Source organism: Lepisosteus oculatus, chromosome 14, assembly GCF_040954835.1.
Source record: "Lepisosteus oculatus isolate fLepOcu1 chromosome 14, fLepOcu1.hap2, whole genome shotgun sequence".
Lineage (NCBI taxonomy): Eukaryota > Metazoa > Chordata > Actinopteri > Semionotiformes > Lepisosteidae > Lepisosteus > Lepisosteus oculatus.
In genome coordinates, this window is record NC_090709.1 from 19,365,747 (window position 1) to 19,390,972 (window position 25,226).

Below are 25,226 nucleotides of genomic sequence, written 5' to 3' on the forward strand. Positions count from 1 at the left end.
GCTGAAGTGAAATAGAGCGGGGACGAAGGCAGTGAAGAGAGAGAACGTGGGAAGAAGAGAAAAACGCAAGGGAAAAAAAGCAACGTCGTAAAAGAGGTGACGGAGCTGTCCTCTCAATAAGAAGGGTGCCAGCGAGCTTTGGTCTAGCTTACGGCCACACCCCCTTGAGCACGCCTGATCTCGTCTGATCTCAGAAGCTAAACAGGGATGGGCCTGGTTAGTACTTGGATGGGAGACCGCCTGGGAATACCAGGTGCTGTAAGCTTTTAAGCGCAGGAGGCGCCCTATCCCCGCTCGCTCGCTCATTCCCCTGTTCACACGTGCAGTGCGGCTTGTCCGTCTGTTTATTTGTCAGCTTTGGCGAGACACGGGTGCTTGTGTATTAGCGTGAGCGTTTTTTATTCTGATCAGGAACAGTTTAACAAGTCCGCAAAGGATCGAGGAAAGGTTTATCGCCAGCTGAAAAGAGACACAGCGCTTCGGCTGTGGAGACTTGTTCGGCTGGCGTTCGGAGAGTCGCGTTTTTCAGAATTGTATTGAGATCGTTTTCCACAGAGCTCAGATGTCAAAGCACAGCAGCAGCTCTCCACAGCGATCCTCTATAGCGCCCTTTCTCCCGCAGCTCCGTCCTCATTGGAAGGAAGCAAGAGTGAAAGGCTGAAGTGAAATGGAGCAGGAACGAAGGCAGTGAAGAGAGAGAACGTGGGAAGAAGAGAAAAACGCAAGGGAAAAAAAGCAGCGTCGTAAAAGAGGTGACGGAGCTGTCCTCTCAATAAGAAGGGTGCCAGCGAACCTTGCTCTCGCTTATGGCCACACCCCCTTGAGCACGCCTGATCTCGTCTGATCTCGGAAGCTAAACAGGGATGGGCCTGGTTAGTACTTGGATGGGAGACCGCCTGGGAATACCAGGTGCTGTAAGCTTTTAAGCGCAGGAGGCGCCCTATCCCCGCTCGCTCGCTCATTCCCCTGTTCACACGTGCAGTGCGGCTTGTCCGTCTGTTTATTTGTCAGCTTTGGCGAGACACGGGTGCTTGTGTATTAGCGTGAGCGTTTTTTATTCTGATCAGGAACAGTTTTACAAGTCCGCAAAGGATCGAGGAAAGGTTTATCGCCAGCTGAAAAGAGACACAGCGCTTTGGCTGTGGAGACTTGTTCGGCTGGCGTTCGGAGAGTCGCGTTTTTCAGAATTGTATTGAGATCGTTTTCCACAGAGCTCAGATGTCAAAGCACAGCAGCAGCTCTCCACAGCGATCCTCTATAGCGCCCATTCTCCCGCAGCTCCGTCCTCATTGGAAGGAAGCAAGAGTGAAAGGCTGAAGTGAAATAGAGCGGGGACGAAGGCAGTGAAGAGAGAGAACGTGGGAAGAAGAGAAAAACGCAAGGGAAAAAGAGCAGCGTCATAAAAGAGGTGACGGAGCTGTCCTCTCAATAAGAAGGGTGCCAGCGAGCCTTCCTCTCGCTTACGGCCACACCCCCTTGAGCACGCCTGATCTCGTCTGATCTCGGAAGCTAAACAGGGATAGGCCTCGTTAGTACTTGGATGGGAGACCGCCTGGGAATACCAGGTGCTGTAAGCTTTTAAGCGCAGGAGGCGCCCTATCCCCGCTCGCTCGCTCATTCCCGATCACACGTGCAGTGCGGCTTGTCCGTCTGTTTATTTGTCAGCTTTGGCGAGACACGGGTGCTTGTGTATTAGCGTGAGCGTTTTTTATTCTGATCAGGAACAGTTTAACAAGTCCGCAAAGGATCGAGGAAAGGTTTATCGCCAGCTGAAAAGAGACACAGCGCTTCGGCTGTGGAGACTTGTTCGGCTGGCGTTCGGAGAGTCGCGTTTTTCAGAATTGTATTGAGATCGTTTTCCACAGAGCTCAGATGTCAAAGCACAGCAGCAGCTCTCCACAGCGATCCTCTATAGCGCCCTTTCTCCCGCAGCTCCGTCCTCATTGGAAGGAAGCAAGAGTGAAAGGCTGAAGTGAAATAGAGCGGGGACGAAGGCAGTGAAGAGAGAGAACGTGGGAAGAAGAGAAAAACGCAAGGGAAAAAAAGCAGCGTCGTAAAAGAGGTGACGGAGCTGTCCTCTCAATAAGAAGGGTGCCAGCGAGCCTTGCTCTCGCTTACGGCCACACCCCCTTGAGCACACCTGATCTCGTCTGATCTCGGAAACTAAACAGGGATGGGCCTGGTTAGTACTTGGATGGGAGACCGCCTGGGAATACCAGGTGCTGTAAACTTTTAAGCGCAGGAGGCGCCCTATCCCCGCTCGCTCGCTCATTCCCCTGTTCACACGTGCAGTGCGGCTTGTCCGTCTGTTTATTTGTCAGCTTTGGCGAGACGCGGGTGCTTGTGTACTAGTGTGAGCGTTTTTTATTCTGATCAGGAACAGTTTTACAAGTCCGCAAAGGATCGAAGAAAGGTTTATCGCCAGCTGAAAAGAGACACAGCGCTTCGGCTGTGGAGACTTGTTCGGCTGGCGTTCGGAGAGTCGCGTTTTTCAGAATTGTATTGAGATCGTTTTCCACAGAGCTCAGATGTCAAAGCACAGCAGCAGCTCTCCACAGCGATCCTCTATAGCGCCCTTTCTCCCGCAGCTCCGTCCTCATTGGAAGGAAGCAAGAGTGAAAGGCTGAAGTGAAATAGAGCGGGGACGAAGGCAGTGAAGAGAGAGAACGTGGGAAGAAGAGAAAAACGCAAGGGAAAAAAAGCAGCGTCGTAAAAGAGGTGACGGAGCTGTCCTCTCAATAAGAAGGGTGCCAGCGAGCTTTGGTCTAGCTTACGGCCACACCCCCTTGAGCACGCCTGATCTCGTCTGATCTCGGAAGCTAAACAGGGATGGGCCTGGTTAGTACTTGGATGGGAGACCGCCTGGGAATACCAGGTGCTGTAAGCTTTTAAGCGCAGGAGGCGCCCTATCCCCGCTCGCTCGCTCATTCCCCTGTTCACACGTGCAGTGCGGCTTGTCCGTCTGTTTATTTGTCAGCTTTGGCGAGACACGGGTGCTTGTGTATTAGCGTGAGCGTTTTTTATTCTGATCAGGAACAGTTTAACAAGTCCGCAAAGGATCGAGGAAAGGTTTATCGCCAGCTGAAAAGAGACACAGCGCTTCGGCTGTGGAGACTTGTTCGGCTGGCGTTCGGAGAGTCGCGTTTTTCAGAATTGTATTGAGATCGTTTTCCACAGAGCTCAGATGTCAAAGCACAGCAGCAGCTCTCCACAGCGATCCTCTATAGCGCCCTTTCTCCCGCAGCTCCGTCCTCATTGGAAGGAAGCAAGAGTGAAAGGCTGAAGTGAAATAGAGCGGGGACGAAGGCAGTGAAGAGAGAGAACGTGGGAAGAAGAGAAAAACGCAAGGGAAAAAGAGCAGCGTCGTAAAAGAGGTGACGGAGCTGTCCTCTCAATAAGAAGGGTGCCAGCGAGCCTTGCTCTCGCTTACGGCCACAACCCCTTGAGCACGCCTGATCTCGTCTGATCTCGGAAGCTAAACAGGGATGGGCCTGGTTAGTACTTGGATGGGAGACCGCCTGGGAATACCAGGTGCTGTAAGCTTTTAAGCGCAGGAGGCGCCCTATCCCCGCTCGCTCGCTCATTCCCCTGTTCACACGTGCAGTGCGGCTTGTCCGTCTGTTTATTTGTCAGCTTTGGCGAGACACGGGTGCTTGTGTATTAGCGTGAGCGTTTTTTATTCTGATCAGGAACAGTTTAACAAGTCCGCAAAGGATCGAGGAAAGGTTTATCGCCAGCTGAAAAGAGACACAGCGCTTCGGCTGTGGAGACTTGTTCGGCTGGCGTTCGGAGAGTCGCGTTTTTCAGAATTGTATTGAGATCGTTTTCAACAGAGCTCAGATGTCAAAGCACAGCAGCAGCTCTCCACAGCGATCCTCTATAGCGCCCTTTCTCCCGCAGCTCCGTCCTCATTGGAAGGAAGCAAGAGTGAAAGGCTGAAGTGAAATAGAGCGGGGATGAAGGCAGTGAAGAGAGAGAACGTGGGAAGAAGAGAAAAACGCAAGGGAAAAAAAGCAGCGTTGTAAAAGAGGTGATGGAGCTGTCCTCTCAATAAGAAGGGTGCCAGCGAGCCTTGCTCTTGCTTGCGGCCACACCCCCTTGAGCACGCCTGATCTCGTCTGATCTCGGAAGCTAAACAGGGATGGGCCTGGTTAGTACTTGGATGGGAGACCGCCTGGGAATACCAGGTGCTGTAAGCTTTTAAGCGCAGGAGGCGCCCTATCCCCGCTCGCTCGCTCATTCCCCTGTTCACACGTGCAGTGCGGCTTGTCCGTCTGTTTATTTGTCAGCTTTGGCGAGACACGGGTGCTTGTGTATTAGCGTGAGCGTTTTTTATTCTGATCAGGAACAGTTTAACAAGTCCGCAAAGGATCGAGGAAAGGTTTATCGCCATCTGAAAAGAGACACAGCGCTTCGGCTGTGGAGACTTGTTCGGCTGGCGTTCGGAGAGTCGCGTTTTTCAGAATTGTATTGAGATCGTTTTCAACAGAGCTCAGATGTCAAAGCACAGCAGCAGCTCTCCACAGCGATCCTCTATAGCGCCCTTTCTCCCGCAGCTCCGTCCTCATTGGAAGGAAGCAAGAGTGAAAGGCTGAAGTGAAATAGAGCGGGGATGAAGGCAGTGAAGAGAGAGAACGTGGGAAGAAGAGAAAAACGCAAGGGAAAAAAAGCAGCGTTGTAAAAGAGGTGATGGAGCTGTCCTCTCAATAAGAAGGGTGCCAGCGAGCCTTGCTCTTGCTTGCGGCCACACCCCCTTGAGCACGCCTGATCTCGTCTGATCTCGGAAGCTAAATAGGGATGGGCCTGGTTAGTACTTGGAATGGAGACCGCCTGGGAATACCAGGTGCTGTAAGCCTTTAAGCGCAGGAGGCGCCCTATCCCCGCTCGCTCGCTCATTCCAGTGTTCACACGTGCAGTGCGGCTTGTCCGTCTGTTTATTTGTCAGCTTTGGCGAGACGCGGGTGCTTGTGTATTAGCGTGAGCGTTTTTTATTCTGATTAGGAACAGTTTTACAAGTCCGCAAAAGATCGAAGAAAGGTTTATCGCCAGCTGAAAAGAGACACAGCGCTTCGGCTGTGGAGACTTGTTCGGCTGGCGTTCGGAGAGTCGCGTTTTTCAGAATTGTATTGAGATCGTTTTCCACAGAGCTCAGATGTCAAAGCACAGCAGCAGCTCTCCACAGCGATCCTCTATAGCCCCCTTTCTCCCGCAGCTCCGTCCTCATTGGAAGGAAGCAAGAGTGAAAGGCTGAAGTGAAATAGAGCGGGGACGAAGGCAGTGAAGAGAGAGAACGTGGGAAGAAGAGAAAAACGCAAGGGAAAAAAAGCAGCGTCGTAAAAGAGGTGACGGAGCTGTCCTCTCAATAAGAAGGGTGCCAGCGAGCCTTGCTCTCGCTTACGCCCATACCCCCTTGAGCACGACTGATCTCGTCTGATCTCGGAAGCTAAACAGGGATGGGCCTGGTTAGTACTTGGATGGGAGACCACCTGGGAGTACCAGGTGCTGTAAGCTTTTAAGCGCAGGAGGCGCCCTATCCCCGCTCGCTCGCTCATTCCCCTGTTCACACGTGCAGTGCGGCTTGTCCGTGTGTTTATTTGTCAGCTTTGGCGAGACACGGGTGCTTGTGTATTAGCGTGAGCGTTTTTTATTCTGATCAGGAACAGTTTTACAAGTCCGCAAAGTATCGAGGAAAGGTTTATCGCCAGCTGAAAAGAGACACAGCGCTTCGGCTGTGGAGACTTGTTCGGCTGGCGTTCGGAGAGTCGCGTTTTTCAGAATTGTATTGAGATCGTTTTCCACAGAGCTCAGATGTCAAAGCACAGCAGCAGCTCTCCACAGCGATCCTCTATAGCGCCCTTTCTCCCGAAACTCCGTCCTCATTGGAAGGAAGCAAGAGTGAAAGGCTGAAGTGAAATAGAGCGGGGACGAAGGCAGTGAAGAGAGAGAACGTGGGAAGAAGAGAAAAACGCAAGTGAAAAAAAGCAGCGTCGTAAAAGAGGTGACGGAGCTGTCCTCTCAATAAGAAGGGTGCCAGCGAGCCTTGCTCTCGCTTACGGCCACACCCCCTTGAGCACACCTGATCTCGTCTGATCTTGGAAGCTAAACAGGGATGGGCCTGGTTAGTACTTGGATGGGAGACGGCCTGGGAATGCCAGGTGCTGTAAGCTTTTAAGCGAAGGAGGCGCCCTATCCCCGCTCGCTCGCTCATTCCCCTGTTCACACGTGCAGTGCGGCTTGTCCGTCTGTTTATTTGTCAGCTTTGGCGAGACACAGGTGCTTGTGTATTAGCGTGAGCGTTTTTTATTCTGATCAGGAACAGTTTTACAAGTCCGCAAAGGATCGAAGAAAGGTTTATCGCCAGCTGAAAAGAGACACAGCGCTTCGGCTGTGGAGACTTGTTCGGCTGGCGTTCGGAGAGTCGCGTTTTTCAGAATTGTATTGAGATCGTTTTCCACAGAGCTCAGATGTCAAAGCACAGCAGCAGCTCTCCACAGCGATCCTCTATAGCGCCCTTTCTCCCGCAGCTCCGTCCTCATTGGAAGGAAGCAAGAGTGAAAGGCTGAAGTGAAATAGAGCGGGGACGAAGGCAGTGAAGAGAGAGAACGTGGGAAGAAGAGAAAAACGCAAGGGAAAAAAAGCAGCGTCGTAAAAGAGGTGACGGAGCTGTCCTCTCAATAAGAAGGGTGCCAGCGAGCCTTGCTCTCGCTTACGGCCACACCCCCTTGAGCACGCCTGATCTCGTCTGATTTCGGAAGCTAAACAGGGATGGGCCTGGTTAGTACTTGGATGGGAGACCGCCTGGGAATACCAGGTGCTGTAAGCTTTTAAGCGCAGGAGGCGCCCTATCCCCGCTCGCTCGCTCATTCCCCTGTTCACACGTGCAGAGCGGCTTGTCCGTCTGTTTATTTGTCAGCTTTGGCGAGACACGGGTGCTTGTGTATTAGCGTGAGCGTTTTTTATTCTGATCAGGAACAGTTTTACAAGTCCGCAAAGGATCGAAGAAAGGTTTATCGCCAGCTGAAAAGAGACACAGCGCTTCGGCTGTGGAGACTTGTTCGGCTGGCGTTCGGAGAGTCGCGTTTTTCAGAATTGTATTGAGATCGTTTTCCACAGAACTCAGATGTCAAAGCACAGCAGCAGCTCTCCACAGCGATCCTCTATAGCGCCCTTTCTCCCGCAGCTCCGTCCTCATTGGAAGGAAGCAAGAGTGAAAGGCTGAAGTGAAATAGAGCGGGGACGAAGGCAGTGAAGAGAGAGAACGTGGGAAGAAGAGAAAAACGCAAGGGAAAAAAAGCAGCGTCGTAAAAGAGGTGACGGAGCTGTCCTCTCAATAAGAAGGGTGCCAGCGAGCCTTGCTCTTGCTTACGGCCACACCCCCTTGAGCACGCCTGATTTCGTCTGATCTCGGAAGCTAAACAGGGATGGGCCTGGTTAGTACTTGGATGGGAGACCGCCTGGGAATACCAGGTGCTGTAAGCTTTTAAGCGCAGGAGGCGCCCTATCCCCGCTCGCTCGCTCATTCCCCTGTTCACACGTGCAGTGCGGCTTGTCCGTCTGTTTATTTGTCAGCGTTGGAGAGACGCGGGTGCTTGTGTATTAGCGTGAGCGTTTTTTATTCTGATCAGGAACAGTTTAACAAATCCGCAAAGGATCGAGGAAAGGTTTATCGCCAGCTGAAAAGAGACACAGCGCTTCGGCTGTGGAGACTTGTTCGGCTGGCGTTCGGAGAGTCGCGTTTTTCAGAATTGTATTGAGATCGTTTTCAACAGAGCTCAGATGTCAAAGCACAGCAGCAGCTCTCCACAGCGATCCTCTATAGCGCCCTTTCTCACGCAGCTCCGTCCTCATTGGAAGGAAGCAAGAGTGAAAGGCTGAAGTGAAATAGAGCGGGGATGAAGGCAGTGAAGAGAGAGAACGTGGGAAGAAGAGAAAAACGCAAGGGAAAAAAAGCAGCGTTGTAAAAGAGGTGATGGAGCTGTCCTCTCAATAAGAAGGGTGCCAGCGAGCATTGCTCTTGCTTGCGGCCACACCCCCTTGAGCACGCCTGATCTCGTCTGATCTCGGAAGCTAAACAGGGATGGGCCTGGTTAGTACTTGGATGGGAGACCGCCTGGGAATACCAGGTGCTGTAAGCTTTTAAGCGCAGGAGGCGCCCTATCCCCGCTCGCTCGCTCATTCCCCTGTTCACACGTGCAGTGCGGCTTGTCCGTCTGTTTATTTGTCAGCTTTGGCGAGACGCGGGTGCTTGTGTATTAGCGTGAGCGTTTTTTATTCTGATCATGAACAGTTTTACAAGTCCGCAAAGGATCGAGGAAAGGTTTATCGCCAGCTGAAAAGAGACACAGCGCTTCGGCTGTGGAGACTTGTTCGGCTGGCGTTCGGAGAGTCGCGTTTTTCAGAATTGTATTGAGATCGTTTTCCACAGAGCTCAGATGTCAAAGCACAGCAGCAGCTCTCCACAGCGATCCTCTATAGCGCCCTTTCTCCCGCAGCTCCGTCCTCATTGGAAGGAAGCAAGAGTGAAAGGCTGAAGTGAAATAGAGCGGGGACGAAGGCAGTGAAGAGAGAGAACGTGGGAAGAAGAGAAAAACGCAAGGGAAAAAAAGCAGCGTCGTAAAAGAGGTGACGGAGCTGTCCTCTCAATAAGAAGGGTGCCAGCGAGCCTTGCTCTCGCTTACAGCCACACCCCCTTGAGCACGCCTGATCTCGTCTGATTTCGGAAGCTAAACAGGGATGGGCCTGGTTAGTACTTGGATGGGAGACCGCCTGGGAATACCAGGTGCTGTAAGCTTTTAAGCGCAGGAGGCGCCCTATCCCCGCTCGCTCGCTCATTCCCCTGTTCACACGTGCAGTGCGGCTTGTCCGTCTGTTTATTTGTCAGCTTTGGCGAGACACGGGTGCTTGTGTATTAGCGTGAGCGTTTTTTATTCTGATCAGGAACAGTTTAACAAGTCCGCAAAGGATCGAGGAAAGGTTTATCGCCAGCTGAAAAGAGACACAGCGCTTCGGCTGTGGAGACTTGTTCGGCTGGCGTTCGGAGAGTCGCGTTTTTCAGAATTGTATTGAGATCGTTTTCAACAGAGCTCAGATGTCAAAGCACAGCAGCAGCTCTCCACAGCGATCCTCTATAGCGCCCTTTCTCCCGCAGCTCCGTCCTCATTGGAAGGAAGCAAGAGTGAAAGGCTGAAGTGAAATAGAGCGGGGACGAAGGCAGTGAAGAGAGAGAACGTGGAAAGAAGAGAAAAACGCAAGGGAAAAAAGCAGCATCGTAAAAGAGGTGACGGAGCTGTACTCTCAATAAGAAGGGTGCCAGCGAGCCTTGCTCTCGCTTACGGCCACACCCCCTTGAGCATGCCTGATCTCGTCTGATCTTGGAAGCTAAACAGGGATGGGCCTGGTTAGTACTTGGATGGGAGACGGCCTGGGAATACCAGATGCTGTAAGCTTTTAAGCGCAGGAGGCGCCCTATCCCCGCTCGCTGGCTCATTCCCCTCTTCACACGTGCAGTGCGGCTTGTCCGTCTGTTTATTTGTCAGCTTTGGCGAGACACGGGTGCTTGTGTATTAGCGTGAGCGTTTTTTATTCTGATCAGGAACAGTTTAACAAATCCGCAAAGGATCGAGGAAAGGTTTATCGCCAGCTGAAAAGAGACACAGCGCTTCGGCTGTGGAGACTTGTTCGGCTGGCGTTCGGAGAGTCGCGTTTTTCAGAATTGTATTGAGATCGTTTTCAACAGAGCTCAGATGTCAAAGCACAGCAGCAGCTCTCCACAGCGATCCTCTATAGCGCCCTTTCTCACGCAGCTCCGTCCTCATTGGAAGGAAGCAAGAGTGAAAGGCTGAAGTGAAATAGAGCGGGGATGAAGGCAGTGAAGAGAGAGAACGTGGGAAGAAGAGAAAAACGCAAGGGAAAAAAAGCAGCGTTGTAAAAGAGGTGATGGAGCTGTCCTCTCAATAAGAAGGGTGCCAGCGAGCCTTGCTCTTGCTTGCGGCCACACCCCCTTGAGCACGCCTGATCTTGTCTGATCTCGGAAGCTAAATAGGGATGGGCCTGGTTAGTACTTGGATGGGAGACCGCCTGGGAATACCAGATGCTGTAAGCTTTTAAGCGCAGGAGGCGCCCTATCCCCGCTCGCTCGCTCATTCCCCTGTTCACACGTGCAGTGCGGCTTGTCCATCTATTTATTTGTCAGCTTTGGCGAGACACGGGTGCTTGTGTATTAGCGTGAGCGTTTTTTATTCTGATCAGGAACAGTTTTACAAGTCCGCAAAGGATCGAGGAAAGGTTTATCGCCAGCTGAAAAGAGACACAGCGCTTCGGCTGTGGAGACTTGTTCGGCTGGCGTTCGGAGAGTCGCGTTTTTCAGAATTGTATTGAGATCGTTTTCCACAGAGCTCAGATGTCAAAGCACAGCAGCAGCTCTCCACAGCGATCCTCTATAGCGCCCTTTCTCCCGCAGCTCCGTCCTCATTGGAAGGAAGCAAGAGTTAAAGGCTGAAGTGAAATAGAGCGGGGACGAAGGCAGTGAAGAGAGAGAACGTGGAAAGAAGAGAAAAACGCAAGGGAAAAAAGCAGCATCGTAAAAGAGGTGACGGAGCTGTACTCTCAATAAGAAGGGTGCCAGCGAGCCTTGCCCTCGCTTACGGCCACACCCCCTTGAGCATGCCTGATCTCGTCTGATCTTGGAAGCTAAACAGGGATGGGCCTGGTTAGTACTTGGATGGGAGACCGCCTGGGAATACCCGGTGCTGTAAGCTTTTAAGCGCAGGAGGCGCCCTATCCCCGCTCGCTCGCTCATTCCCCTGTTCACACGTGCAGTGCGGCTTGTCCGTCTGTTTATTTGTCAGCTTTGGCGAGACACGGGTGCTTGTGTATTAGCGTGAGCGTTTTTTTTTCTGATCAGGAACAGTTTTACAAGTCCGCAAAGGATCGAGGAAAGGTTTATCGCCAGCTGAAAAGAGACACAGCGCTTCGGCTGTGGAGACTTGTTCGGCTGGCATTCGGAGAGTCGCGTTTTTCAGAATTGTATTGAGATCGTTTTCCACAGAGCTCAGATGTCAAAGCACAGCAGCAGCTCTCCACAGCGATCCTCTATAGCGCCCTTTCTCCCGCAGCTCCGTCCTCATTGGAAGGAAGCAAGAGTGAAAGGCTGAAGTGAAATAGAGCGGGGACGAAGGCAGTGAAGAGAGAGAACGTGGGAAGAAGAGAAAAACGCAAGGGAAAAAAAGCAGCGTCGTAAAAGAGGTGACGGAGCTGTCCTCTCAATAAGAAGGGTGCCAGCGAGCCTTGCTCTCGCTTACGCCCATACCCCCTTGAGCACGACTGATCTCGTCTGATCTCGGAAGCTAAACAGGGATGGGCCTGGTTAGTACTTGGATGGGAGACCACCTGGGAGTACCAGGTGCTGTAAGCTTTTAAGCGCAGGAGGCGCCCTATCCCCGCTCGCTCGCTCATTCCCCTGTTCACACGTGCAGTGCGGCTTGTCCGTGTGTTTATTTGTCAGCTTTGGCGAGACACGGGTGCTTGTGTATTAGCGTGAGCGTTTTTTATTCTGATCAGGAACAGTTTTACAAGTCCGCAAAGTATCGAGGAAAGGTTTATCGCCAGCTGAAAAGAGACACAGCGCTTCGGCTGTGGAGACTTGTTCGGCTGGCGTTCGGAGAGTCGCGTTTTTCAGAATTGTATTGAGATCGTTTTCCACAGAGCTCAGATGTCAAAGCACAGCAGCAGCTCTCCACAGCGATCCTCTATAGCGCCCTTTCTCCCGAAACTCCGTCCTCATTGGAAGGAAGCAAGAGTGAAAGGCTGAAGTGAAATAGAGCGGGGACGAAGGCAGTGAAGAGAGAGAACGTGGGAAGAAGAGAAAAACGCAAGTGAAAAAAAGCAGCGTCGTAAAAGAGGTGACGGAGCTGTCCTCTCAATAAGAAGGGTGCCAGCGAGCCTTGCTCTCGCTTACGGCCACACCCCCTTGAGCACACCTGATCTCGTCTGATCTTGGAAGCTAAACAGGGATGGGCCTGGTTAGTACTTGGATGGGAGACGGCCTGGGAATGCCAGGTGCTGTAAGCTTTTAAGCGAAGGAGGCGCCCTATCCCCGCTCGCTCGCTCATTCCCCTGTTCACACGTGCAGTGCGGCTTGTCCGTCTGTTTATTTGTCAGCTTTGGCGAGACACAGGTGCTTGTGTATTAGCGTGAGCGTTTTTTATTCTGATCAGGAACAGTTTTACAAGTCCGCAAAGGATCGAAGAAAGGTTTATCGCCAGCTGAAAAGAGACACAGCGCTTCGGCTGTGGAGACTTGTTCGGCTGGCGTTCGGAGAGTCGCGTTTTTCAGAATTGTATTGAGATCGTTTTCCACAGAGCTCAGATGTCAAAGCACAGCAGCAGCTCTCCACAGCGATCCTCTATAGCGCCCTTTCTCCCGCAGCTCCGTCCTCATTGGAAGGAAGCAAGAGTGAAAGGCTGAAGTGAAATAGAGCGGGGACGAAGGCAGTGAAGAGAGAGAACGTGGGAAGAAGAGAAAAACGCAAGGGAAAAAAAGCAGCGTCGTAAAAGAGGTGACGGAGCTGTCCTCTCAATAAGAAGGGTGCCAGCGAGCCTTGCTCTCGCTTACGGCCACACCCCCTTGAGCACACCTGATCTCGTCTGATCTCGGAAACTAAACAGGGATGGGCCTGGTTAGTACTTGGATGGGAGACCGCCTGGGAATACCAGGTGCTGTAAACTTTTAAGCGCAGGAGGCGCCCTATCCCCGCTCGCTCGCTCATTCCCCTGTTCACACGTGCAGTGCGGCTTGTCCGTCTGTTTATTTGTCAGCTTTGGCGAGACGCGGGTGCTTGTGTACTAGTGTGAGCGTTTTTTATTCTGATCAGGAACAGTTTTACAAGTCCGCAAAGGATCGAAGAAAGGTTTATCGCCAGCTGAAAAGAGACACAGCGCTTCGGCTGTGGAGACTTGTTCGGCTGGCGTTCGGAGAGTCGCGTTTTTCAGAATTGTATTGAGATCGTTTTCCACAGAGCTCAGATGTCAAAGCACAGCAGCAGCTCTCCACAGCGATCCTCTATAGCGCCCTTTCTCCCGCAGCTCCGTCCTCATTGGAAGGAAGCAAGAGTGAAAGGCTGAAGTGAAATAGAGCGGGGACGAAGGCAGTGAAGAGAGAGAACGTGGGAAGAAGAGAAAAACGCAAGGGAAAAAAAGCAGCGTCGTAAAAGAGGTGACGGAGCTGTCCTCTCAATAAGAAGGGTGCCAGCGAGCTTTGGTCTAGCTTACGGCCACACCCCCTTGAGCACGCCTGATCTCGTCTGATCTCGGAAGCTAAACAGGGATGGGCCTGGTTAGTACTTGGATGGGAGACCGCCTGGGAATACCAGGTGCTGTAAGCTTTTAAGCGCAGGAGGCGCCCTATCCCCGCTCGCTCGCTCATTCCCCTGTTCACACGTGCAGTGCGGCTTGTCCGTCTGTTTATTTGTCAGCTTTGGCGAGACACGGGTGCTTGTGTATTAGCGTGAGCGTTTTTTATTCTGATCAGGAACAGTTTAACAAGTCCGCAAAGGATCGAGGAAAGGTTTATCGCCAGCTGAAAAGAGACACAGCGCTTCGGCTGTGGAGACTTGTTCGGCTGGCGTTCGGAGAGTCGCGTTTTTCAGAATTGTATTGAGATCGTTTTCCACAGAGCTCAGATGTCAAAGCACAGCAGCAGCTCTCCACAGCGATCCTCTATAGCGCCCTTTCTCCCGCAGCTCCGTCCTCATTGGAAGGAAGCAAGAGTGAAAGGCTGAAGTGAAATAGAGCGGGGACGAAGGCAGTGAAGAGAGAGAACGTGGGAAGAAGAGAAAAACGCAAGGGAAAAAGAGCAGCGTCGTAAAAGAGGTGACGGAGCTGTCCTCTCAATAAGAAGGGTGCCAGCGAGCCTTGCTCTCGCTTACGGCCACAACCCCTTGAGCACGCCTGATCTCGTCTGATCTCGGAAGCTAAACAGGGATGGGCCTGGTTAGTACTTGGATGGGAGACCGCCTGGGAATACCAGGTGCTGTAAGCTTTTAAGCGCAGGAGGCGCCCTATCCCCGCTCGCTCGCTCATTCCCCTGTTCACACGTGCAGTGCGGCTTGTCCGTCTGTTTATTTGTCAGCTTTGGCGAGACACGGGTGCTTGTGTATTAGCGTGAGCGTTTTTTATTCTGATCAGGAACAGTTTAACAAGTCCGCAAAGGATCGAGGAAAGGTTTATCGCCAGCTGAAAAGAGACACAGCGCTTCGGCTGTGGAGACTTGTTCGGCTGGCGTTCGGAGAGTCGCGTTTTTCAGAATTGTATTGAGATCGTTTTCAACAGAGCTCAGATGTCAAAGCACAGCAGCAGCTCTCCACAGCGATCCTCTATAGCGCCCTTTCTCCCGCAGCTCCGTCCTCATTGGAAGGAAGCAAGAGTGAAAGGCTGAAGTGAAATAGAGCGGGGATGAAGGCAGTGAAGAGAGAGAACGTGGGAAGAAGAGAAAAACGCAAGGGAAAAAAAGCAGCGTTGTAAAAGAGGTGATGGAGCTGTCCTCTCAATAAGAAGGGTGCCAGCGAGCCTTGCTCTTGCTTGCGGCCACACCCCCTTGAGCACGCCTGATCTCGTCTGATCTCGGAAGCTAAACAGGGATGGGCCTGGTTAGTACTTGGATGGGAGACCGCCTGGGAATACCAGGTGCTGTAAGCTTTTAAGCGCAGGAGGCGCCCTATCCCCGCTCGCTCGCTCATTCCCCTGTTCACACGTGCAGTGCGGCTTGTCCGTCTGTTTATTTGTCAGCTTTGGCGAGACACGGGTGCTTGTGTATTAGCGTGAGCGTTTTTTATTCTGATCAGGAACAGTTTAACAAGTCCGCAAAGGATCGAGGAAAGGTTTATCGCCAGCTGAAAAGAGACACAGCGCTTCGGCTGTGGAGACTTGTTCGGCTGGCGTTCGGAGAGTCGCGTTTTTCAGAATTGTATTGAGATCGTTTTCAACAGAGCTCAGATGTCAAAGCACAGCAGCAGCTCTCCACAGCGATCCTCTATAGCGCCCTTTCTCCCGCAGCTCCGTCCTCATTGGAAGGAAGCAAGAGTGAAAGGCTGAAGTGAAATAGAGCGGGGATGAAGGCAGTGAAGAGAGAGAACGTGGGAAGAAGAGAAAAACGCAAGGGAAAAAAAGCAGCGTTGTAAAAGAGGTGATGGAGCTGTCCTCTCAATAAGAAGGGTGCCAGCGAGCCTTGCTCTTGCTTGCGGCCACACCCCCTTGAGCACGCCTGATCTCGTCTGATCTCGGAAGCTAAATAGGGATGGGCCTGGTTAGTACTTGGAATGGAGACCGCCTGGGAATACCAGGTGCTGTAAGCCTTTAAGCGCAGGAGGCGCCCTATCCCCGCTCGCTCGCTCATTCCAGTGTTCACACGTGCAGTGCGGCTTGTCCGTCTGTTTATTTGTCAGCTTTGGCGAGACGCGGGTGCTTGTGTATTAGCGTGAGCGTTTTTTATTCTGATTAGGAACAGTTTTACAAGTCCGCAAAAGATCGAAGAAAGGTTTATCGCCAGCTGAAAAGAGACACAGCGCTTCGGCTGTGGAGACTTGTTCGGCTGGCGTTCGGAGAGTCGCGTTTTTCAGAATTGTATTGAGATCGTTTTCCACAGAGCTCAGATGTCAAAGCACAGCAGCAGCTCTCCACAGCGATCCTCTATAGCCCCCTTTCTCCCGCAGCTCCGTCCTCATTGGAAGGAAGCAAGAGTGAAAGGCTGAAGTGAAATAGAGCGGGGACGAAGGCAGTGAAGAGAGAGAACGTGGGAAGAAGAGAAAAACGCAAGGGAAAAAAAGCAGCGTCGTAAAAGAGGTGACGGAGCTGTCCTCTCAATAAGAAGGGTGCCAGCGAGCCTTGCTCTCGCTTACGCCCATACCCCCTTGAGCACGACTGATCTCGTCTGATCTCGGAAGCTAAACAGGGATGGGCCTGGTTAGTACTTGGATGGGAGACCACCTGGGAGTACCAGGTGCTGTAAGCTTTTAAGCGCAGGAGGCGCCCTATCCCCGCTCGCTCGCTCATTCCCCTGTTCACACGTGCAGTGCGGCTTGTCCGTGTGTTTATTTGTCAGCTTTGGCGAGACACGGGTGCTTGTGTATTAGCGTGAGCGTTTTTTATTCTGATCAGGAACAGTTTTACAAGTCCGCAAAGTATCGAGGAAAGGTTTATCGCCAGCTGAAAAGAGACACAGCGCTTCGGCTGTGGAGACTTGTTCGGCTGGCGTTCGGAGAGTCGCGTTTTTCAGAATTGTATTGAGATCGTTTTCCACAGAGCTCAGATGTCAAAGCACAGCAGCAGCTCTCCACAGCGATCCTCTATAGCGCCCTTTCTCCCGAAACTCCGTCCTCATTGGAAGGAAGCAAGAGTGAAAGGCTGAAGTGAAATAGAGCGGGGACGAAGGCAGTGAAGAGAGAGAACGTGGGAAGAAGAGAAAAACGCAAGTGAAAAAAAGCAGCGTCGTAAAAGAGGTGACGGAGCTGTCCTCTCAATAAGAAGGGTGCCAGCGAGCCTTGCTCTCGCTTACGGCCACACCCCCTTGAGCACACCTGATCTCGTCTGATCTTGGAAGCTAAACAGGGATGGGCCTGGTTAGTACTTGGATGGGAGACGGCCTGGGAATGCCAGGTGCTGTAAGCTTTTAAGCGAAGGAGGCGCCCTATCCCCGCTCGCTCGCTCATTCCCCTGTTCACACGTGCAGTGCGGCTTGTCCGTCTGTTTATTTGTCAGCTTTGGCGAGACACAGGTGCTTGTGTATTAGCGTGAGCGTTTTTTATTCTGATCAGGAACAGTTTTACAAGTCCGCAAAGGATCGAAGAAAGGTTTATCGCCAGCTGAAAAGAGACACAGCGCTTCGGCTGTGGAGACTTGTTCGGCTGGCGTTCGGAGAGTCGCGTTTTTCAGAATTGTATTGAGATCGTTTTCCACAGAGCTCAGATGTCAAAGCACAGCAGCAGCTCTCCACAGCGATCCTCTATAGCGCCCTTTCTCCCGCAGCTCCGTCCTCATTGGAAGGAAGCAAGAGTGAAAGGCTGAAGTGAAATAGAGCGGGGACGAAGGCAGTGAAGAGAGAGAACGTGGGAAGAAGAGAAAAACGCAAGGGAAAAAAAGCAGCGTCGTAAAAGAGGTGACGGAGCTGTCCTCTCAATAAGAAGGGTGCCAGCGAGCCTTGCTCTCGCTTACGGCCACACCCCCTTGAGCACGCCTGATCTCGTCTGATTTCGGAAGCTAAACAGGGATGGGCCTGGTTAGTACTTGGATGGGAGACCGCCTGGGAATACCAGGTGCTGTAAGCTTTTAAGCGCAGGAGGCGCCCTATCCCCGCTCGCTCGCTCATTCCCCTGTTCACACGTGCAGAGCGGCTTGTCCGTCTGTTTATTTGTCAGCTTTGGCGAGACACGGGTGCTTGTGTATTAGCGTGAGCGTTTTTTATTCTGATCAGGAACAGTTTTACAAGTCCGCAAAGGATCGAAGAAAGGTTTATCGCCAGCTGAAAAGAGACACAGCGCTTCGGCTGTGGAGACTTGTTCGGCTGGCGTTCGGAGAGTCGCGTTTTTCAGAATTGTATTGAGATCGTTTTCCACAGAACTCAGATGTCAAAGCACAGCAGCAGCTCTCCACAGCGATCCTCTATAGCGCCCTTTCTCCCGCAGCTCCGTCCTCATTGGAAGGAAGCAAGAGTGAAAGGCTGAAGTGAAATAGAGCGGGGACGAAGGCAGTGAAGAGAGAGAACGTGGGAAGAAGAGAAAAACGCAAGGGAAAAAAAGCAGCGTCGTAAAAGAGGTGACGGAGCTGTCCTCTCAATAAGAAGGGTGCCAGCGAGCCTTGCTCTTGCTTACGGCCACACCCCCTTGAGCACGCCTGATTTCGTCTGATCTCGGAAGCTAAACAGGGATGGGCCTGGTTAGTACTTGGATGGGAGACCGCCTGGGAATACCAGGTGCTGTAAGCTTTTAAGCGCAGGAGGCGCCCTATCCCCGCTCGCTCGCTCATTCCCCTGTTCACACGTGCAGTGCGGCTTGTCCGTCTGTTTATTTGTCAGCGTTGGAGAGACGCGGGTGCTTGTGTATTAGCGTGAGCGTTTTTTATTCTGATCAGGAACAGTTTAACAAATCCGCAAAGGATCGAGGAAAGGTTTATCGCCAGCTGAAAAGAGACACAGCGCTTCGGCTGTGGAGACTTGTTCGGCTGGCGTTCGGAGAGTCGCGTTTTTCAGAATTGTATTGAGATCGTTTTCAACAGAGCTCAGATGTCAAAGCACAGCAGCAGCTCTCCACAGCGATCCTCTATAGCGCCCTTTCTCACGCAGCTCCGTCCTCATTGGAAGGAAGCAAGAGTGAAAGGCTGAAGTGAAATAGAGCGGGGACGAAGGCAGTGAAGAGAGAGAACGTGGGAAGAAGAGAAAAACGCAAGGGAAAAAAAGCAGCGTCGTAAAAGAGGTGACGGAGCTGTCCTCTCAATAAGAAGGGTGCCAGCGAGCCTTGCTCTCGCTTACAGCCACACCCCCTTGAGCACGCCTGATCTCGTCTGATTTCGGAAGCTAAACAGGGATGGGCCTGGTTAGTACTTGGATGGGAGACCGCCTGGGAATACCAGGTGCTGTAAGCTTTTAAGCGCAGGAGGCGCCCTATCCCCGCTCGCTCGCTCATTCCCCTGTTCACACGTGCAGTGCGGCTTGTCCGTCTGTTTATTTGTCAGCTTTGGCGAGACACGGGTGCTTGTGTATTAGCGTGAGCGTTTTTTATTCTGATCAGGAACAGTTTAACAAGTCCGCAAAGGATCGAGGAAAGGTTTATCGCCAGCTGAAAAGAGACACAGCGCTTCGGCTGTGGAGACTTGTTCGGCTGGCGTTCGGAGAGTCGCGTTTTTCAGAATTGTATTGAGATCGTTTTCAACAGAGCTCAGATGTCAAAGCACAGCAGCAGCTCTCCACAGCGATCCTCTATAGCGCCCTTTCTCCCGCAGCTCCGTCCTCATTGGAAGGAAGCAAGAGTGAAAGGCTGAAGTGAAATAGAGCGGGGACGAAGGCAGTGAAGAGAGAGAACGTGGAAAGAAGAGAAAAACGCAAGGGAAAAAAGCAGCATCGTAAAAGAGGTGACGGAGCTGTACTCTCAATAAGAAGGGTGCCAGCGAGCCTTGCTCTCGCTTACGGCCACACCCCCTTGAGCATGCCTGATCTCGTCTGATCTTGGAAGCTAAACAGGGATGGGCCTGGTTAGTACTTGGATGGGAGACGGCCTGGGAATACCAGATGCTGTAAGCTTTTAAGCGCAGGAGGCGCCCTATCCCCGCTCGCTGGCTCATTCCCCTCTTCACACGTGCAGTGCGGCTTGTCCGTCTGTTTATTTGTCAGCTTTGGCGAGACACGGGTGCTTGTGTATTAGCGTGAGCGTTTTTTATTCTGATCAGGAACAGTTTTACAAGTCCGCAAAGGATCGAGGAAAGGTTTATCGCCAGCTGAAAAGAGACACAGCGCTTCGGCTGTGGAGACTTGTTCGGCTGGCGTTCGGAGAGTCGCGTTTTTCAGAATTGTATTGAGATCGTTTTCCACAGAGCTCAGATGTCAAAGCACAGCAGCAGCTCTCCACAGCGATCCTCTATAGCGCCCTTTCTCCCGCAGCTCCGTCCTCATTGGAAGGAAGCAAGAGTTAAAGGCTGAAGTGAAATAGAGCGGGGACGAAGGCAGTGAAGAGAGAGAACGTGGAAAGAAGAGAAAAACGCAAGGGAAAAAAGCAGCATCGTAAAAGAGGTGACGGAGCTGTACTCTCAATAAGAAGGGTGCCAGCGAGCCTTGCCCTCGCTTACGGCCACACCCCCTTGAGCATGCCTGATCTCGTCTGATCTTGGAAGCTAAACAGGGATGGGCCTGGTTAGTACTTGGATGGGAGACCGCCTGGGAATACCCGGTGCTGTAAGCTTTTAAGCGCAGGAGGCGCCCTATCCCCGCTCGCTCGCTCATTCCCCTGTTCACACGTGCAGTGCGGCTTGTCCGTCTGTTTATTTGTCAGCTTTGGCGAGACACGGGTGCTTGTGTATTAGCGTGAGCGTTTTTTTTTCTGATCAGGAACAGTTTTACAAGTCCGCAAAGGATCGAGGAAAGGTTTATCGCCAGCTGAAAAGAGACACAGCGCTTCGGCTGTGGAGACTTGTTCGGCTGGCATTCGGAGAGTCGCGTTTTTCAGAATTGTATTGAGATCGTTTTCCACAGAGCTCAGATGTCAAAGCACAGCAGCAGCTCTCCACAGCGATCCTCTATAGCGCCCTTTCTCCCGCAGCTCCGTCCTCATTGGAAGGAAGCAAGAGTGAAAGGCTGAAGTGAAATAGAGCGGGGACGAAGGCAGTGAAGAGAGAGAACGTGGGAAGAAGAGAAAAACGCAAGGGAAAAAAAGCAGCGTCGTAAAAGAGGTGACGGAGCTGTCCTCTCAATAAGAAGGGTGCCAGCGAGCCTTGCTCTCGCTTACGCCCATACCCCCTTGAGCACGACTGATCTCGTCTGATCTCGGAAGCTAAACAGGGATGGGCCTGGTTAGTACTTGGATGGGAGACCACCTGGGAGTACCAGGTGCTGTAAGCTTTTAAGCGCAGGAGGCGCCCTATCCCCGCTCGCTCGCTCATTCCCCTGTTCACACGTGCAGTGCGGCTTGTCCGTGTGTTTATTTGTCAGCTTTGGCGAGACACGGGTGCTTGTGTATTAGCGTGAGCGTTTTTTATTCTGATCAGGAACAGTTTTACAAGTCCGCAAAGTATCGAGGAAAGGTTTATCGCCAGCTGAAAAGAGACACAGCGCTTCGGCTGTGGAGACTTGTTCGGCTGGCGTTCGGAGAGTCGCGTTTTTCAGAATTGTATTGAGATCGTTTTCCACAGAGCTCAGATGTCAAAGCACAGCAGCAGCTCTCCACAGCGATCCTCTATAGCGCCCTTTCTCCCGAAACTCCGTCCTCATTGGAAGGAAGCAAGAGTGAAAGGCTGAAGTGAAATAGAGCGGGGACGAAGGCAGTGAAGAGAGAGAACGTGGGAAGAAGAGAAAAACGCAAGTGAAAAAAAGCAGCGTCGTAAAAGAGGTGACGGAGCTGTCCTCTCAATAAGAAGGGTGCCAGCGAGCCTTGCTCTCGCTTACGGCCACACCCCCTTGAGCACACCTGATCTCGTCTGATCTTGGAAGCTAAACAGGGATGGGCCTGGTTAGTACTTGGATGGGAGACGGCCTGGGAATGCCAGGTGCTGTAAGCTTTTAAGCGAAGGAGGCGCCCTATCCCCGCTCGCTCGCTCATTCCCCTGTTCACACGTGCAGTGCGGCTTGTCCGTCTGTTTATTTGTCAGCTTTGGCGAGACACAGGTGCTTGTGTATTAGCGTGAGCGTTTTTTATTCTGATCAGGAACAGTTTTACAAGTCCGCAAAGGATCGAAGAAAGGTTTATCGCCAGCTGAAAAGAGACACAGCGCTTCGGCTGTGGAGACTTGTTCGGCTGGCGTTCGGAGAGTCGCGTTTTTCAGAATTGTATTGAGATCGTTTTCCACAGAGCTCAGATGTCAAAGCACAGCAGCAGCTCTCCACAGCGATCCTCTATAGCGCCCTTTCTCCCGCAGCTCCGTCCTCATTGGAAGGAAGCAAGAGTGAAAGGCTGAAGTGAAATAGAGCGGGGACGAAGGCAGTGAAGAGAGAGAACGTGGGAAGAAGAGAAAAACGCAAGGGAAAAAAAGCAGCGTCGTAAAAGAGGTGACGGAGCTGTCCTCTCAATAAGAAGGGTGCCAGCGAGCCTTGCTCTCGCTTACGGCCACACCCCCTTGAGCACACCTGATCTCGTCTGATCTCGGAAACTAAACAGGGATGGGCCTGGTTAGTACTTGGATGGGAGACCGCCTGGGAATACCAGGTGCTGTAAACTTTTAAGCGCAGGAGGCGCCCTATCCCCGCTCGCTCGCTCATTCCCCTGTTCACACGTGCAGTGCGGCTTGTCCGTCTGTTTATTTGTCAGCTTTGGCGAGACGCGGGTGCTTGTGTACTAGTGTGAGCGTTTTTTATTCTGATCAGGAACAGTTTTACAAGTCCGCAAAGGATCGAAGAAAGGTTTATCGCCAGCTGAAAAGAGACACAGCGCTTCGGCTGTGGAGACTTGTTCGGCTGGCGTTCGGAGAGTCGCGTTTTTCAGAATTGTATTGAGATCGTTTTCCACAGAGCTCAGATGTCAAAGCACAGCAGCAGCTCTCCACAGCGATCCTCTATAGCGCCCTTTCTCCCGCAGCTCCGTCCTCATTGGAAGGAAGCAAGAGTGAAAGGCTGAAGTGAAATAGAGCGGGGACGAAGGCAGTGAAGAGAGAGAACGTGGGAAGAAGAGAAAAACGCAAGGGAAAAAAAGCAGCGTCGTAAAAGAGGTGACGGAGCTGTCCTCTCAATAAGAAGGGTGCCAGCGAGCTTTGGTCTAGCTTACGGCCACACCCCCTTGAGCACGCCTGATCTCGTCTGATCTCGGAAGCTAAACAGGGATGGGCCTGGTTAGTACTTGGATGGGAGACCGCCTGGGAATACCAGGTGCTGTAAGCTTTTAAGCGCAGGAGGCGCCCTATCCCCGCTCGCTCGCTCATTCCCCTGTTCACACGTGCAGTGCGGCTTGTCCGTCTGTTTATTTGTCAGCTTTGGCGAGACACGGGTGCTTGTGTATTAGCGTGAGCGTTTTTTATTCTGATCAGGAACAGTTTAACAAGTCCGCAAAGGATCGAGGAAAGGTTTATCGCCAGCTGAAAAGAGACACAGCGCTTCGGCTGTGGAGACTTGTTCGGCTGGCGTTCGGAGAGTCGCGTTTTTCAGAATTGTATTGAGATCGTTTTCCACAGAGCTCAGATGTCAAAGCACAGCAGCAGCTCTCCACAGCGATCCTCTATAGCGCCCTTTCTCCCGCAGCTCCGTCCTCATTGGAAGGAAGCAAGAGTGAAAGGCTGAAGTGAAATAGAGCGGGGACGAAGGCAGTGAAGAGAGAGAACGTGGGAAGAAGAGAAAAACGCAAGGGAAAAAGAGCAGCGTCGTAAAAGAGGTGACGGAGCTGTCCTCTCAATAAGAAGGGTGCCAGCGAGCCTTGCTCTCGCTTACGGCCACAACCCCTTGAGCACGCCTGATCTCGTCTGATCTCGGAAGCTAAACAGGGATGGGCCTGGTTAGTACTTGGATGGGAGACCGCCTGGGAATACCAGGTGCTGTAAGCTTTTAAGCGCAGGAGGCGCCCTATCCCCGCTCGCTCGCTCATTCCCCTGTTCACACGTGCAGTGCGGCTTGTCCGTCTGTTTATTTGTCAGCTTTGGCGAGACACGGGTGCTTGTGTATTAGCGTGAGCGTTTTTTATTCTGATCAGGAACAGTTTAACAAGTCCGCAAAGGATCGAGGAAAGGTTTATCGCCAGCTGAAAAGAGACACAGCGCTTCGGCTGTGGAGACTTGTTCGGCTGGCGTTCGGAGAGTCGCGTTTTTCAGAATTGTATTGAGATCGTTTTCAACAGAGCTCAGATGTCAAAGCACAGCAGCAGCTCTCCACAGCGATCCTCTATAGCGCCCTTTCTCCCGCAGCTCCGTCCTCATTGGAAGGAAGCAAGAGTGAAAGGCTGAAGTGAAATAGAGCGGGGATGAAGGCAGTGAAGAGAGAGAACGTGGGAAGAAGAGAAAAACGCAAGGGAAAAAAAGCAGCGTTGTAAAAGAGGTGATGGAGCTGTCCTCTCAATAAGAAGGGTGCCAGCGAGCCTTGCTCTTGCTTGCGGCCACACCCCCTTGAGCACGCCTGATCTCGTCTGATCTCGGAAGCTAAACAGGGATGGGCCTGGTTAGTACTTGGATGGGAGACCGCCTGGGAATACCAGGTGCTGTAAGCTTTTAAGCGCAGGAGGCGCCCTATCCCCGCTCGCTCGCTCATTCCCCTGTTCACACGTGCAGTGCGGCTTGTCCGTCTGTTTATTTGTCAGCTTTGGCGAGACACGGGTGCTTGTGTATTAGCGTGAGCGTTTTTTATTCTGATCAGGAACAGTTTAACAAGTCCGCAAAGGATCGAGGAAAGGTTTATCGCCAGCTGAAAAGAGACACAGCGCTTCGGCTGTGGAGACTTGTTCGGCTGGCGTTCGGAGAGTCGCGTTTTTCAGAATTGTATTGAGATCGTTTTCAACAGAGCTCAGATGTCAAAGCACAGCAGCAGCTCTCCACAGCGATCCTCTATAGCGCCCTTTCTCCCGCAGCTCCGTCCTCATTGGAAGGAAGCAAGAGTGAAAGGCTGAAGTGAAATAGAGCGGGGATGAAGGCAGTGAAGAGAGAGAACGTGGGAAGAAGAGAAAAACGCAAGGGAAAAAAAGCAGCGTTGTAAAAGAGGTGATGGAGCTGTCCTCTCAATAAGAAGGGTGCCAGCGAGCCTTGCTCTTGCTTGCGGCCACACCCCCTTGAGCACGCCTGATCTCGTCTGATCTCGGAAGCTAAATAGGGATGGGCCTGGTTAGTACTTGGAATGGAGACCGCCTGGGAATACCAGGTGCTGTAAGCCTTTAAGCGCAGGAGGCGCCCTATCCCCGCTCGCTCGCTCATTCCAGTGTTCACACGTGCAGTGCGGCTTGTCCGTCTGTTTATTTGTCAGCTTTGGCGAGACGCGGGTGCTTGTGTATTAGCGTGAGCGTTTTTTATTCTGATTAGGAACAGTTTTACAAGTCCGCAAAAGATCGAAGAAAGGTTTATCGCCAGCTGAAAAGAGACACAGCGCTTCGGCTGTGGAGACTTGTTCGGCTGGCGTTCGGAGAGTCGCGTTTTTCAGAATTGTATTGAGATCGTTTTCCACAGAGCTCAGATGTCAAAGCACAGCAGCAGCTCTCCACAGCGATCCTCTATAGCCCCCTTTCTCCCGCAGCTCCGTCCTCATTGGAAGGAAGCAAGAGTGAAAGGCTGAAGTGAAATAGAGCGGGGACGAAGGCAGTGAAGAGAGAGAACGTGGGAAGAAGAGAAAAACGCAAGGGAAAAAAAGCAGCGTCGTAAAAGAGGTGACGGAGCTGTCCTCTCAATAAGAAGGGTGCCAGCGAGCCTTGCTCTCGCTTACGCCCATACCCCCTTGAGCACGACTGATCTCGTCTGATCTCGGAAGCTAAACAGGGATGGGCCTGGTTAGTACTTGGATGGGAGACCACCTGGGAGTACCAGGTGCTGTAAGCTTTTAAGCGCAGGAGGCGCCCTATCCCCGCTCGCTCGCTC

The 25,226-nt window shown here is 52.2% G+C and overlaps 21 non-coding genes and 18 pseudogenes across 21 annotated transcripts; all 39 read left to right on the forward strand.

Annotated features, from left to right (window-relative positions):
* Positions 1–146: 146 nt before the first annotated feature.
* On the forward strand, positions 147–265 carry LOC138244073 (5S ribosomal RNA). Its single transcript, XR_011192687.1, has one exon. It is a non-coding gene; the product is annotated as a 5S ribosomal RNA (ribosomal RNA).
* Positions 266–802: 537 nt separating this feature from the next.
* LOC138245150 (5S ribosomal RNA) lies at positions 803–921 on the forward strand. Its single transcript, XR_011193764.1, has one exon. It is a non-coding gene; the product is annotated as a 5S ribosomal RNA (ribosomal RNA).
* A 537-nt stretch (positions 922–1,458) lies between these two features.
* On the forward strand, positions 1,459–1,577 carry LOC138218526 (5S ribosomal RNA; annotated as a pseudogene).
* Positions 1,578–2,112: 535 nt separating this feature from the next.
* Positions 2,113–2,231, forward strand: LOC138217567 (5S ribosomal RNA). The gene has a single exon (XR_011181279.1). It is a non-coding gene; the product is annotated as a 5S ribosomal RNA (ribosomal RNA).
* A 537-nt stretch (positions 2,232–2,768) lies between these two features.
* LOC138244048 (5S ribosomal RNA) lies at positions 2,769–2,887 on the forward strand. The gene has a single exon (XR_011192662.1). It is a non-coding gene; the product is annotated as a 5S ribosomal RNA (ribosomal RNA).
* A 537-nt stretch (positions 2,888–3,424) lies between these two features.
* On the forward strand, positions 3,425–3,543 carry LOC138217490 (5S ribosomal RNA). Its single transcript, XR_011181202.1, has one exon. It is a non-coding gene; the product is annotated as a 5S ribosomal RNA (ribosomal RNA).
* Positions 3,544–4,080: 537 nt separating this feature from the next.
* On the forward strand, positions 4,081–4,199 carry LOC138245415 (5S ribosomal RNA). Its single transcript, XR_011194025.1, has one exon. It is a non-coding gene; the product is annotated as a 5S ribosomal RNA (ribosomal RNA).
* Positions 4,200–4,736: 537 nt separating this feature from the next.
* LOC138218688 (5S ribosomal RNA) lies at positions 4,737–4,855 on the forward strand (annotated as a pseudogene).
* Positions 4,856–5,392: 537 nt separating this feature from the next.
* LOC138218009 (5S ribosomal RNA) lies at positions 5,393–5,511 on the forward strand (annotated as a pseudogene).
* Positions 5,512–6,048: 537 nt separating this feature from the next.
* On the forward strand, positions 6,049–6,167 carry LOC138218260 (5S ribosomal RNA; annotated as a pseudogene).
* A 537-nt stretch (positions 6,168–6,704) lies between these two features.
* LOC138216664 (5S ribosomal RNA) lies at positions 6,705–6,823 on the forward strand. The gene has a single exon (XR_011180376.1). It is a non-coding gene; the product is annotated as a 5S ribosomal RNA (ribosomal RNA).
* Positions 6,824–7,360: 537 nt separating this feature from the next.
* On the forward strand, positions 7,361–7,479 carry LOC138216276 (5S ribosomal RNA). The gene has a single exon (XR_011179987.1). It is a non-coding gene; the product is annotated as a 5S ribosomal RNA (ribosomal RNA).
* A 537-nt stretch (positions 7,480–8,016) lies between these two features.
* On the forward strand, positions 8,017–8,135 carry LOC138245416 (5S ribosomal RNA). Its single transcript, XR_011194026.1, has one exon. It is a non-coding gene; the product is annotated as a 5S ribosomal RNA (ribosomal RNA).
* Positions 8,136–8,672: 537 nt separating this feature from the next.
* On the forward strand, positions 8,673–8,791 carry LOC138216804 (5S ribosomal RNA). The gene has a single exon (XR_011180516.1). It is a non-coding gene; the product is annotated as a 5S ribosomal RNA (ribosomal RNA).
* Positions 8,792–9,327: 536 nt separating this feature from the next.
* Positions 9,328–9,446, forward strand: LOC138218908 (5S ribosomal RNA; annotated as a pseudogene).
* Positions 9,447–9,983: 537 nt separating this feature from the next.
* Positions 9,984–10,102, forward strand: LOC138218730 (5S ribosomal RNA; annotated as a pseudogene).
* Positions 10,103–10,638: 536 nt separating this feature from the next.
* On the forward strand, positions 10,639–10,757 carry LOC138217735 (5S ribosomal RNA; annotated as a pseudogene).
* A 537-nt stretch (positions 10,758–11,294) lies between these two features.
* LOC138218010 (5S ribosomal RNA) lies at positions 11,295–11,413 on the forward strand (annotated as a pseudogene).
* Positions 11,414–11,950: 537 nt separating this feature from the next.
* LOC138218261 (5S ribosomal RNA) lies at positions 11,951–12,069 on the forward strand (annotated as a pseudogene).
* Positions 12,070–12,606: 537 nt separating this feature from the next.
* Positions 12,607–12,725, forward strand: LOC138217568 (5S ribosomal RNA). The gene has a single exon (XR_011181280.1). It is a non-coding gene; the product is annotated as a 5S ribosomal RNA (ribosomal RNA).
* A 537-nt stretch (positions 12,726–13,262) lies between these two features.
* Positions 13,263–13,381, forward strand: LOC138244049 (5S ribosomal RNA). The gene has a single exon (XR_011192663.1). It is a non-coding gene; the product is annotated as a 5S ribosomal RNA (ribosomal RNA).
* A 537-nt stretch (positions 13,382–13,918) lies between these two features.
* Positions 13,919–14,037, forward strand: LOC138217491 (5S ribosomal RNA). The gene has a single exon (XR_011181203.1). It is a non-coding gene; the product is annotated as a 5S ribosomal RNA (ribosomal RNA).
* A 537-nt stretch (positions 14,038–14,574) lies between these two features.
* Positions 14,575–14,693, forward strand: LOC138245418 (5S ribosomal RNA). Its single transcript, XR_011194028.1, has one exon. It is a non-coding gene; the product is annotated as a 5S ribosomal RNA (ribosomal RNA).
* A 537-nt stretch (positions 14,694–15,230) lies between these two features.
* LOC138218689 (5S ribosomal RNA) lies at positions 15,231–15,349 on the forward strand (annotated as a pseudogene).
* Positions 15,350–15,886: 537 nt separating this feature from the next.
* Positions 15,887–16,005, forward strand: LOC138218012 (5S ribosomal RNA; annotated as a pseudogene).
* A 537-nt stretch (positions 16,006–16,542) lies between these two features.
* Positions 16,543–16,661, forward strand: LOC138218262 (5S ribosomal RNA; annotated as a pseudogene).
* A 537-nt stretch (positions 16,662–17,198) lies between these two features.
* Positions 17,199–17,317, forward strand: LOC138216665 (5S ribosomal RNA). Its single transcript, XR_011180377.1, has one exon. It is a non-coding gene; the product is annotated as a 5S ribosomal RNA (ribosomal RNA).
* A 537-nt stretch (positions 17,318–17,854) lies between these two features.
* On the forward strand, positions 17,855–17,973 carry LOC138216277 (5S ribosomal RNA). The gene has a single exon (XR_011179988.1). It is a non-coding gene; the product is annotated as a 5S ribosomal RNA (ribosomal RNA).
* Positions 17,974–18,510: 537 nt separating this feature from the next.
* On the forward strand, positions 18,511–18,629 carry LOC138216805 (5S ribosomal RNA). The gene has a single exon (XR_011180517.1). It is a non-coding gene; the product is annotated as a 5S ribosomal RNA (ribosomal RNA).
* Positions 18,630–19,165: 536 nt separating this feature from the next.
* Positions 19,166–19,284, forward strand: LOC138218909 (5S ribosomal RNA; annotated as a pseudogene).
* Positions 19,285–19,820: 536 nt separating this feature from the next.
* On the forward strand, positions 19,821–19,939 carry LOC138217736 (5S ribosomal RNA; annotated as a pseudogene).
* Positions 19,940–20,476: 537 nt separating this feature from the next.
* LOC138218013 (5S ribosomal RNA) lies at positions 20,477–20,595 on the forward strand (annotated as a pseudogene).
* A 537-nt stretch (positions 20,596–21,132) lies between these two features.
* On the forward strand, positions 21,133–21,251 carry LOC138218263 (5S ribosomal RNA; annotated as a pseudogene).
* Positions 21,252–21,788: 537 nt separating this feature from the next.
* Positions 21,789–21,907, forward strand: LOC138217569 (5S ribosomal RNA). The gene has a single exon (XR_011181281.1). It is a non-coding gene; the product is annotated as a 5S ribosomal RNA (ribosomal RNA).
* Positions 21,908–22,444: 537 nt separating this feature from the next.
* LOC138244050 (5S ribosomal RNA) lies at positions 22,445–22,563 on the forward strand. Its single transcript, XR_011192664.1, has one exon. It is a non-coding gene; the product is annotated as a 5S ribosomal RNA (ribosomal RNA).
* Positions 22,564–23,100: 537 nt separating this feature from the next.
* LOC138217492 (5S ribosomal RNA) lies at positions 23,101–23,219 on the forward strand. Its single transcript, XR_011181204.1, has one exon. It is a non-coding gene; the product is annotated as a 5S ribosomal RNA (ribosomal RNA).
* A 537-nt stretch (positions 23,220–23,756) lies between these two features.
* LOC138245419 (5S ribosomal RNA) lies at positions 23,757–23,875 on the forward strand. Its single transcript, XR_011194029.1, has one exon. It is a non-coding gene; the product is annotated as a 5S ribosomal RNA (ribosomal RNA).
* A 537-nt stretch (positions 23,876–24,412) lies between these two features.
* LOC138218691 (5S ribosomal RNA) lies at positions 24,413–24,531 on the forward strand (annotated as a pseudogene).
* A 537-nt stretch (positions 24,532–25,068) lies between these two features.
* LOC138218014 (5S ribosomal RNA) lies at positions 25,069–25,187 on the forward strand (annotated as a pseudogene).
* Positions 25,188–25,226: the final 39 nt, after the last annotated feature.